Source organism: Cheilinus undulatus, linkage group 16 (assembly GCF_018320785.1).
Source record: "Cheilinus undulatus linkage group 16, ASM1832078v1, whole genome shotgun sequence".
In the NCBI taxonomy this organism is placed as follows: Eukaryota; Metazoa; Chordata; class Actinopteri; order Labriformes; family Labridae; genus Cheilinus; species Cheilinus undulatus.
This window is the reverse complement of record NC_054880.1, coordinates 40,160,716-40,173,294: the sequence shown is the minus strand read 5'-3', so window position 1 is coordinate 40,173,294 and position 12,579 is coordinate 40,160,716. Positions and strand designations below refer to the sequence as shown.

The 12,579-nt window shown below is 42.8% G+C and overlaps 1 protein-coding gene across 1 annotated transcript in view; it reads right to left on the bottom strand.

The window, feature by feature from the left end:
- col8a2 (collagen, type VIII, alpha 2) overlaps window positions 1–2,702 on the bottom strand; it is a 98,608-nt gene extending 95,906 nt beyond the window's left edge. The window contains exon 1 of the mRNA XM_041809731.1: window positions 1,973–2,702. The gene's annotated coding sequence lies outside the window, so the exon portion shown is untranslated. The remainder of the gene's footprint in view (window positions 1–1,972) is intronic.
- Between the last annotated feature and the right edge of the window lie 9,877 nt (window positions 2,703–12,579).

Here is a 12,579-nt window from a genome sequence, read left to right as displayed (position 1 = left end):
CGGGGCGTGAGACTCTCTGCTCTGTTTGAGCGAGCGGTTTGGCAGAGGACACATCGAGTGTGTTCATCTGTTTGAAATGTGTGTCTGTGTGAGGGGTGTTAAGTCCTCGTAGGTGTTTGTAATGCACGAGGCATTAAGTGTGCAGCGTATGCCACTGTGCAAATCCCGTGACTGTTTGTGCACGCTCCGCCATGCTTCAGCACTTGTAGCGAAAGCTCTGAATGTGCTGCTGGTTGGAGATTGTTATTTAAGGTTAAGCAACGTAACCACACACAAACACACTTGTAACCACAAGTAACAAAGTCAGTGACCAGCTGCCGCCCACTCAGGAACAGAGAATCCCAGAGTGCCATGGTTACAACACAGTGTTGTCATCAAGCATGTGCCAAGCTTGGAGAATACACGCCAAAGAAAAATGGCAGCAGAGAGGGGCATAAATCTTCACTCCTATAGGCTCTCTAATAGAAATGAAGAGAAGGTGGGAATCTGACTGGAAAACAGTGAATCCATATGAGGGCCCTGAACTTTATGGGCAAATACTTTGAAAAGTGAAGCAGACACTGCTGTGCACCAGCAGCTTTGCAGACCTGAGAGCTCCTGTTGTAGCTCGGTGCCAAGAGGAGAGTTAACACTTCGGTGTGTCCATTCACCCACTCCCCCTTGAAGATTGTGTAACACACTTTGATATGGACACACTCAGCCAGCTAGGAGCATGCGTGTGCGATTGCTGCATACACAGGTAGAATAAAACAATGCTGCCAAATGTTTTTAGACTCCAGAACTCCAACCCACTGCCTTTTCCAGTCTCTGTCTGTCTTTTACTTACCTCACTCTACACCTCTCTCTCTCTCCTTCCTTTGCATAAAAAAAGCTGTTGGAGCGTTGGAACATGTGTTTGAAAAATGTATCCCCTCTGCAAAGCATGGAATCCTCTCTTGCATTTTTCCCTATCTGTCAGCGTGTCATTGGTGAGAATGCCTGCTGTTGGTGCAGCGACACACGTGACTGAAAGATGCATCTCCTCAGCAAAACAGGGGTTTCTCCCTCCTCTTTACCACTTTGCTTTTGTTCCCCTTTTTTGTTTCCCTTCTGAATTTTTTCATCTCTTTTTCTCTCTGTTAGTTTGTCATACCTGAGGACTCAAAGTCAAGGCACTTTCTCCCCTCTCTGTTTGCTATGGAGGGATGTCGTTACAATGGAATGCGGCGTCACTTGCCAGAGGCGTCACAGTGGATGGACAGAGTGAAGCAACAGAGGAAAGAGGGCTAGACAAGAGAGGAGAGGGCCATGTGTCCATTTGTGGTACTCCTTTAACCTTGGTGCATTCCATTTAGAGTATAAGACAAGCTGCATAGAGTATTGAACATAATCTGAATATGAAAAACAACATCTGACCGCATGTTGGACACTCCTTCCGATCAGGATTTCTGTTACTGAGCCAAACCCATTGTACATATCCAACTACCACACTGCCCCACCCCTATACATGCTCCAAATACACACCACGCCCACTTCTACATCATCAGCGAAAGTCCCAGATGTAAGCGGGCATGGATGAAACAACAATAACACCTGAAAAATCCTCACCAGCATCTATCAAAGTGTTTTGCAGAGAAAATCAGGACGCCAAAGTTGATCAATAATGGATCCATATCTATGTTTCTGAGTGCCCAATCAATAAGTCTGTCCTGGTGGAAGCTTGATGAACAAACTGTACTGGTTCATTTTAATCTGCAAGCTGTTACTCTGTGCACTAGCTTAGGACTGAGAAGAATTATGCAGGTCCCATGACTAAGATATTTCTCCGTCTGTTTTTTATTTTTATTTTTTCTCCTTTCCTGTTTTCCCCTTCTGTTTCTTTTGGCCCGGGCCGCTGCAGCCACATGTGAGAAAAGTTCAAAAAAAGACAAGTGATGACAGGACAAGAGGATGCTGACAGAGCCGTAGAGACGTGAGGGCAGGGTGGACTTACCTTTCTCTTCTCAGAGCGTCGAGGTGCAGGGGAGGAGGAGGGGGGGTGCACCGGGTAAGGGCAGCGGTAGGTGTGAGCGTCAGGTGGATCTCTTTCTACCTCCCTCCTTGCTTCAGCCACGCGTGTCTCCCATGGGACGCAACAGCGTCAGATATTCAAAGAACATGCAGGCAAAAAGAGGAGTGTTGTCCTCCTGGGCAAAGCTCAGCTGGCACCCAAAATTGGTCACATGCAGGAAAAAAATCCCAGCCTAGAAAGTTAAAAACTGGACAACTGCAGGTGGAGTCTGCTCAACTTTTATTTTTCTGCCTCCAACAAAAAAAAGAAGTCCATCCATGTGCTTTCTGTCAGAGATGGCAAAAGTGAGAGTGCAGATGAAAGAGAGGGTGAAAAATCCTCTAAGTGCTGTCTTCACGCTGTCCACACGCAGGTCTGAGGAGCACCTTCCCAATCTGTGAGCTCTCGCTCTCCAGGGTGGAAAGTAGGAGGGAAGGAGCGAGGGAGCAGGACAGAGAGGGGGAGAGAGTGAGAAACGGTGGAGGGAGACTCAGTCAGTCAGTCAAGTCAGTCAGGCAGTCAGGCAGGCAGTGTATATTGAGCTAAAGGCTGTGAGTCCAAGCAGGCAGAGCTCCCACTCCCAGGACTTATAACCAGGGGCTGTGCACCTCGCTGCTCCAATCTCCCTGGCTCACTCCGAGATCCCTCTCCCACTGACTTATTTTGGGAAAGACAGACAGGATTGTTCATTGGGTTAAACCCCTTCATACAGAAAGAAAGTGTCTGTGGCTGCTTTCTCTGAGGAAGGAGGGGAGTGAGCAGGATGGGGTGGGGTAGCAGCCGCGCAGAGAGGGGTGGGGTAGGATGAAGAGGAGGGAAGGGAACGAAAAATAGACGAGAAGAGGGGAGTATGGAGGTTTCAACTGCTCATGTTCAGCCTCCGTCCACTCCCCTCTTGCCCCAAACTTACCTTCCAAGAAATCCCCCTTTGTGCTTCTGTTAAAATATGTTCACAAATACAAAATTCAAACCGTGAAATTGAGCTCAGCTTAGCATGGAGTAACTCAAACCTGGAGACTAGCACCAAAACTTTGTTTCTTTCTTGTAGTCCAGATGAATTGGCCAAATAAAAATCTCTATGTATGGCAGAAAATAGAGATTTGCCACAAAGTTCCTCCTAGTTATTCCTATGGGGTGAATTACAGGTAATGGGTCTTATATTTTTAACATGCTAAGCTGTTTGCTGGGGAAAATGGATAAAATTTCATCAAAGGTCCTTGGATCTCATGTTTTGGAAGTTAGGTAACAACCTGCATTGACTACAAATGTTCCTTATCTATCCAAAAGAGGTTTACTAAGTCCAGTACAAGCTTAGCATTGAGTGTTTTTAATTGGCACAGTGTTAGCTGGCTCTGTGCTATGGTAGTGGACCTTGAAGAGAAATCCGCTCCGTGGCTGTGATTGGACAAGCCAGAGGAAAGCTGGCCTTGCCTTTTCCTGGAAGACCTACTGGGACTGAGCCATTGGCAAAGTCAGAGATCAGATAGAGACTGTGATTCCAAGTAGATCTTAAAATGCTCAGGCAAGGGGAAAGAGAGGTAAAACAAATTAAGAAAAACTGTTCAGCATTTGTTCAGTGTTTTTGTGGTTTATCCATCTTCTCATTGTTCCAGTTGGGATTGAAGACTGACATTTTAGCTGCATCCACTTCTTTTCAGCTCTGATGGATCTTAAAAACTCCAGCTACTTATCTGCTGGCAGTCCAGCTGACCTTCCCACACCGATATTGTGGCAAATGCAGGCTTGGGACCAGCACATACAACTTATCATATATTTATAATGAAACCCAGAGGACACAACCATCCTAGGGCACCCTAGAGGGCACTTAACCATTGACATGGTACCCTGAAGGGCACATTATCGAGTACTGACAACAGGAAGGGCATCCTAGATGACACTTTATATTTCTGTGTCAAATGAAAGAGCATCCAAGGGGGAACTTATCAAGTTTTGACCACAGACAGGTTAATCAAGTGGACATGGCTGTATTTTGTCCATAAAGGGGACCATAGAGGACACTTTGACGAACTTTGTCCATTAGACGGGCACTCTACAGTGCTCTGACCTATGAAAGAGTACACTAGAGGACATATTACCATATGTTGTCTATTTGAAGGGCATTCTCCACTATTTTGCCCACAGAAAGGGTGCCCTAGAGAGCACATGACCATATTATTCATTTGAAGGACATTCTATAGCACTTTGTTACTTGAAAGGACAACCTGGAAGACACTTTACCATACTTTATATCAATTTGAAGGACAATCTACAGTCATTTGTCCACTGAAATAGCACTTAAGAGTATATTAGAGTATTAGAGTATATAGAGTTTTTGTCCATTTGAATTCTGCAGTTCTTTATCCACTGGAAGGGCATTCTGCAGAAAAATGTACAGTATTTTGTCTATTTGAAGAGCATTTTACCATATATGTGCATTTAAAGGACATTCTACAGCGCTTAGTCCTTTGGAAGGGCACACTAGAGACCACGTTACAATATTTTGTCCATTCTACAGCACTTTGGTCACTGGAAGGACATCCTACACGCCACGTTACCATATATGTGCTTTGAAAGGACACTCTACGATGCTTTATCCACTAGAGGGGTACAGGAGAGGTCACATTACAAGATTCTGTTCATTTAAGGGCATTGTACAGTCCTTTGTTCAATGGAAGGGCACCATAGGGGAAACTTTACCATGTTTTATCCAGTTGAATGCCATTCTGAAGTGCTTTGTCAAAGGAAGGCCAACTTAGAGTAGCCTACACATTACTATATTCTGTCCATTTAGAGGGCATTCTACACTGCTTTTTGCCCACGGGAAGGGAACCCAAGGGAATACTTTTCCATATTCTTTCTACTACAGAGTTTGGTCAACTGGAAAGAGCACCAGAGGACGCTTTGTCATTTTTTTTCCATTTGAGGGGTATTCTACAGTGCTTTGTGCACTTGAAGGGTACCCTACAGTACACTTTACCATATTTTGTCCATTTCAAGGCCAGTCTACAGTGCTTTTCCCACTGGAAGGGAATCCTAGAGAACACTTGACCATTTTTATCAATTTGAAGGGCATACTAAAGTGGCCTGTCCACTGGAAGGGTGACCTGGAGTACACTTTACCAGATTCTGTTATTTTGAAGAGTGTTCTACATTGCTTTACCCACTGGAAGGGCACCTTTTACAGTGCTTTGTCCATGGGAAAGGACACCCCAAAAACATATAACAATTTTTTTGTCCATTTGAAATGGTATTCTACGTTTCTTTGCCCACTGGAAGGGCACCCTACAGTACACTTAAGTCAATGTTGTGTCCATTGAAGAACATGCTACATTCCTCTGTAAAATGTAAGGGCATCTTAGACAACTCTTCAACATATTTTGTCCATTTGAAGGGCATTTTACTATACTCTGTCCACTGTAAGGGCACCCTAGAGAACTTTACCATATTTTTGATATTTGAAGGGCATTCTACAGCACCTTATCACTTGAAGGGCGCCCTACAGGGCACTTTTGCATTGACAGCTAGGAGGGCATACTACAGGGCATTTAATCATATTTCATGTGCCGTAGGGGAATTCAAAAGAGCACTTTTGCTGCACTTTTGCAGTGTCAGGGCAGCAGGGGTTGCCCTTATGAGAGCACAAGTGGTTTGCTCAATACCAGGCTGTGTAGTTTTGCAACAATTAGAATCAAACCAGTAATTTGTTTGTACAAAAAGCAACACAGTCATATTTGGAAAATGTTTCACTCAACAATTTAGGGTAATTTTGCAAGCTGGTTGGGGTTGTTGTTGATTCTATTTCCTTTTCTTAAAGCATATTCCATCAATAGCAAATGAGCAAGGTGGATGACTTTCATGGTTAGGACTGATTTTACACGTGTGAGAAGAAATCTGAAGTGTTAAGAGAATCAATCATTGGGTAGTTTATTAGAAGGTCATATACTGGCCAATCACTGATCGCACGATCAGAGTCAAAGCAAAGCACTTTGGTTCATGACTGGAGCCAGCCAAATTGAATAATAATTAAAGAAATAAGCGATGGGCGTCATTTTTGTGAAAGAGCCATGGTGCGGCTTGAATAGCTCTCTGAAACATGGAAAGGGTGGAGTGACCAGATGCCCAGCCGTGATGTCATCAATAGGAGCCCTGTGTGGTTGTCAGGCCTGCCATTCATCCATCCACTAGGTGTGGGTTTCTGCGTGAGTATGTGCATGTTTTTGTTGATCCCACCCTACAGCACAACAGCATTCTGTGGTTCAGTGAGGCAAAGAATTGACTGGTTGAAGCAAAAACCCAAACATGGGAATGCCCATGAGTCCTCCAGTCATGACTGTGCAGCAGTACAGAATTCTCAAAATATCTCTGCTCACCCTTTAAACACAGTTTCATTCTCAATCACATCCTTTGGTCGGCACACACCCCTCAGAAAATCCCCAAACCATTCAATACAGCTCGGTACACAAGTCCCCTCCCACTCCCTCGCTTTTACAAGGTGAAACATTCCCGAGAAGAGGGAAAAAACACCTGGTCGTCATAAGTTTCTCTTCTTTCACTCCACTTTTCCTCTTTTGCTCCATTCCATTAGCAAGAGTAAAAACAAACAGTGGCCGTTAACCGAGTGGAAAACTGTTGCATTGCATCACACAGACCTGCTTTGCCCTTGATGTCCGTCAAAATCCCAAAAATAAGCCGTGAAGGGTAGGCTGGCGTCACGATACACTCCACCCTACACCACACCCATGGAGAGTAACATAGACCCACTATGTGCTAATGTAGGGGGGTCTGTTTCACTCAGAGGTGGCGTGTTCGGGGTGGGTTGATGTTGTTTGTGCTGCACTGAGCATGTGTGTTTCTTGAGTGGGCTGTGTGAATGGATGGAGTGTGTTAAAGGGTTGAGTTGTTTGTGTTTGTGAGCTTGATTGGAATTAACTTTTAGGTTGTAATCTGAACGTGTTTATTCGACTTAGTGGTCGCTCTGAGTTAAGTATTGTATGTAGGTAATCGAGTTGATAGCATAAGCTAAAATGGTTCTGGCACTGCTAAATCCCATGACTCTAATGCAGTGGTTCTCAACGTGGGGGGCGGCACCCTCTGAGGGGTCCAAAGACACTGTGATGGGGCTGCAAGACTCCTTAAAAAACTAAGAATATTCTTTAAATGATTTCAAATTGTATATTTTACCTATTTTTATTGAAATATATGCATTAAATTAGTAAAATATAAAATAAAAACATGGTCATTTGGTGAGATTTATGCAGAAGTAATGTTCAACAAAGCTGCCACAAGTAAGTCTGCACACAGAATTGACTGTTCCCCCGATAAACCCAGAGGAGGAGCCCTCCCCAGCTGTGATTTATTGATGATATCAATGCATGTGTTTTATCAGTAGCATTTATGCTAGCATCCCGAATAACAGTTGTTTCATTTTGGTGCTGAATAGTGCGTGAAACTATTATTGGGTTCCAGTGGTGAAAGTATTTATTCATGTCACTTTTAACCACTTTTCCCACCATGTTCGCAACTATAATTTGCCAATTTCATTAATTTTGCAAAATTTTGACCCATTTTTACTTCTTTTAACCCACCTTTCCCACTTTACACCAATTTTGCCAAATTTAAATCTGTTTAAATCACTTGATCCCACCAATTTCAACACATATTGCACATTTTTGTCAACTTTAAACCCTTTCCACCACTTTTTCTACCTTTTTTTCCACTTGTAAACCAATTCCTGCCACCCTGCACCTACTGTTGCCTCTGTTGACCCATTCTGACCACTATAAACCCCTTTTTACCACTTGTTTCACCCAGTGTTGCCCATTTCAACAATATTTCACTGTTTGTTATGCCCATTTTTGCCAGTTTAACCAATTTCCACCTAATTTTCTGCTTCAATTACCCGATTTTTGTCAGTTTAAACCACCTTTTCCCTCTTATAAACCACATTTCACCAATTTTTCAACCCATTTTGTCACTGTAAACCCAGTTCCGCCACTTTTTAATCCCTTTAATGCCTGGTTTTTTGTTTTTTTTTTTGCCACTTTCTGACCCATTTTAGCATTTTCTTAATCTTTGCCTCTTTTATCTCATTTCTGCTTCTTTTTAAATCACATTTCACCACCTTTTCCACTGGTTTTTGCCATTTTTAATCCATTTTAATTCTGTTATTAAGGAAAGGGATTTACATTTTTAAGAAGTCTGTATACCACTGGCCTGGGGGCCACATCAGGCCCCCCACCACTTCCCATCTGGCCCCCAGAAGCTCGATTAAATTCAGAAAATGTGCTGTGGAAAAAATACATTGCTGTATTTAGGATATCTTTTCTTTATTTTCCCTCTTCAATCCTAACTGATATTTAAGTAACTCAAAAGACAAGTGAGACTGAAACTTTTTTTTAAAGACTGGCTTAATGTTTGATCAGTTTTACCAAAATTCAAATATTCTTATCCTTCATTAGCAAACAAGATGCATGACAAACAAAGACTCTTAAGTCCATTTTTGACTGAAGCAGCAGTCTGAATCAGGATGTAGCATATTCACATCAAGCTACATGGTAGTCCAAGAAAGATGGCACAAATATCTCAGTCGCCCCCTTGTGGCTGGCTTCAGTATAGGTAATAGGAGCTTAAAATTAAGGTACATTTTAAAGAAAATAATATTGTTTAGACAGAAATGTTTCTTTTATTTAGGTCATTTAATGGTCTGGCCCCCACAGCATCTGCATTCACATAAGCTGGCCCGTAAAACTGTAGTCGATGACCCCTGCTATATACTACAGCACCAATGAACAAAAAATATATTTGTTGCTTTGATAAGAGTGGCTATTATTTGGGTATCACAGCTTAACTTTGCAATGGGCCATGATTTTGCTGACCTCCATGTCTCGGCCCCAGTGAGCTCTCCCCTTTATCCCCTCTTATGGGCCTCTTTGTCTGCACAGATTCTTGAATGTGCATAGCTGTGTTCAACCACCTTCAGGTACTGTGGGGGTCCCCGGTCTCTAGCACCTTTATTTTGGGGGTCATGGGCTGAAAAGGTTGAGAACCACTGCTCTAATGTAAAAAAGCAACCTTGCTCAAACATATCATGCAGTTTCTTTCACTAAACCTGCTTGAATTCAAACAAGGCATTGATATCAAGTAACACAGGCCAAAGTTGAAAGTTCATGCAAGGACAGCGGAGGACAGGTGTTCCTCTTTTCCATCTCTGGCTTTTCTTCCAGCTTTTATACTCCTTTTTTTCACTATCAGCCTCTCTTTCCCCCAGGCATTGATTCAAAAGGGCCGTTTTCTCTCAGGTGATGTGGTCCACCTTTGTCTGTTCTAACCTTACAAAGGAATGCCTGGCATTTGCCAGGCTGTGCCTACCCAGGGCCGCTAAGGAGAGTGAAAAGAAGGCAGTGAGGGAAGTATGTAACGGACAAGGGAAAAGGCAAAAGGAAATTCAAAGAGGAGCTAAGGAGCAGGAAAATTATGATGAAAAAACAAATCAAAGAATAAAAGCCTATGGAGAGAGTCAGGAATAGAACGTCTGCAAAAGGCAGCAGGCAGGAAAGAGGCAAGACAGTAATGAATGCTGGAGAGAGAGGGGAGTTTCAGTCTTTTCACACACTTTGGATAAAACTTGAGAGCTCTGAAATTGATATAAATTTCAGCAGGGAAATTCCTCTGAAATGGGCTTGGGGCTCTGCCACCATGCTCGACTGGCAGGGGGCGGAGAGTCTGGATTGGGCTTAAAGAGGGCGTGAGAGGGGAGAGTCAAGGTGATAGATGGAACAGGTAGAGGAGGAGATTTTAGCTGGATCCCTCTGGTTTACCTCTGTTGAAGCGTTCAGTTTCCCCACAGGTAATCATTTGACACTGATAAAAGCAGAGAGTGGGGAGAGAAAAAGGATGGCAGTGTTTCCACCCTGGGAAAAAGCTCTCTGGAGAGATTAGAGGACAGCGGGGGTGATTCTTCCATCTGTTGCACCACACAAGAAAAGGCTGGGGTAAAGAAAAAGGTGGAGAGATAGAGCGTTAGAGGAGAAGAATCAGGAGTGGTGCGCGTTTTTAAGTGTGTCTCAGTCCACCTTGCGTCCACACTGCAGCATGTGTAAATAAAAGAGTGGCGACTGAATGGTATTTTACTGCTTCTGTATTTGCAGCGGGTTATTTTGACCCTGGGTGGTCCCTGCTGAAAGACTTCTACGGTCATTAATCATCAGCGGGGGAATCAGATGTCAGGTGTGTGTGAGAGAGGGAGAAAAAGAGAAGAGGGCTGGTTGGTAACCAAATAGGGAGCAGGAGCACCTACTGTACTGGGCTGTATGGAAGAACAGTAAGAGTGCGAGTGTAGCGTGTTTGAGGTTAGCCTTGCGTACCAGTGGATATCCTAATCAGCTGAGCTGGTGGTGGGATGAAAGAATGTGAAGATTATTGCCTGGTAATTGTTTCCAGAGTGCAACAGCGCTGCTATATCTTAAACAGAGGAACTTGCTTGCAGTGTGTTTGTATTGAAACCACATCTATGTGATGTACCACAAGTCCAGTTATGAGATACAAGCAGGAGCAGAGCCCAGAGGAGTGTCAAGTCTTGTTGAGAAATGCACAAAATGTTGGAGTTTGGCAAAGAGATGTGTACATGAATTAAAAAAGATTGCTTCTATGTCGCATATTCACTTCATTAGTGATCCTCAACTGGCAGCCCGGGGGCCACATCAGGCCCAAACATCCGGCCCCCAGAGCATCACCAAATTCAGAACATGTGCAGATTTGTTGTGACATTTCTTTTTTTTTTTTTTAAATAAGCTCCCAACAGCTATTAAAACAACTCCTAAAACAATTGAGATTGCAATAGTTTCATCAAGATGGTTTTATAGTTCACCCATTTTTTCAGAAATGACCTGTCAACCATTATTAGCAAATATGATTCATGTCAAACAAATTTTTCAGTCCATTTCTGATAAAACTGTAGATTTCTATGTCAACTTTTGGTTTCAGGAAATTTTTCAGTTTTTGTCTGAAATTCAAAATCCATGATATTTCTCCACTGTGGGTAAATCAGTCAAAGTACAATGTATCCTTACCTCTTCTGCCTCCCAGCTGTAGAAAACAGGGACTCCAGGTTTTGCAGAGTGCAGAGAACACACTGCCATGATTTGGTACCAGATTTTGAGTTTTCATCAACTAAAACTAGACTAACACTAGAAAGGGTAGAAATGACTAAAATGGGACTTAAACTAAAAGACATTTTGTCTAAAGACAAAGACTAAGACTAAAATTTAAAATAGCTGCCAAAATGAACACTGGATCCAGTATCCTAAAGCATTAAGATTGGCCCTCATTGGAGATAAGGGGCCAAGCCCAAACCCTGAAAAACAGCCCCATACCATTATCCCTCCTCCACCAAACTTCACAGTTGGTACAATGAGGTCAGGTAACATTCTCCAGGCATCCACCAAACCCAGACTTGCCAATCTGACTGCCAAACAGAGAGCCGTGATTCGTCACTCTACAGAACATGTTTCTGTTCTACAGTCCAGTGTTGGTGTGCTTTACACCAGTGGTTCTCAACTGGTCTAGAGTCAGGAACCACCACCTCCTTATCCATAAATCATGGCTCATATTTTTCACATTTTTCAGTCAAAACCAAAGGAATGAAAAATGGGGCAGTTTTGACTTAAGACTGATGTCCAGATGCAATGTAACAAAGAGATGGTGGCATATACTTAAAGATAAAAGGGCATTAAAGACTTTTGCCACATATTTTCCCCTGGCAGACATCTGCGACCTACTGAAAATGGCTTCACAACCCACTTATAGGTCCTGACCCACCAGTTGACCTACAGTCAAGCCTCAGGACCCACCATCATATCCTTAATGGTAAATTGCAAACCAAAGTTCCTATGGTCTGGCTGCAGACAGTACATGTCAGACCGCCACTCTAACAGATCATTTATGTGAGACATCTCTTTACATGCTAAAACTTTGAAATAAAATTGGATTAAACTTCCATTTAGGGTTACAGTAAAGGTAACTGTTAAGAAACCAGAAGTTAGGAGTTAAACAGCTGATCAGCAAATCTGGATTTAGAAAGTTTAATAAAGCTGAGTAAAAGTCTGCTAACAGTTTCAGCGATGTAGCTAATGTAGCTACATCACTACATAGCTAAGGCTAAGCTCACAAAGCAGCAATGTAAGTTATGTAACTATATTATCTATGTAGCTATGTTAGCTTTAGCTATATTTGCCAAAGCTCACACTGCGAAAATCCACTTAGCTACATTGGCTTATGTAGTTATGTTGATTACATAGCTAGTATAGCTTGTTAGCTTAAGCTGAAGCTTACAAAGCTTATTTGTTACAAGTGACAATGCACATTAATGAACATGGACATGTAAATGTGCCAGATTGTAGCCATAGGCTAATTTCTATCTGTAATCCCTGGCAGGTTGATGGCATATACAACAAAGAGTCCGGTAAAAATCTACATAAAAGAATCAGACAACACCAAAATCAGACAACATAGACAGTACAATAAAATACATAGACCCAAATATAACAATACGG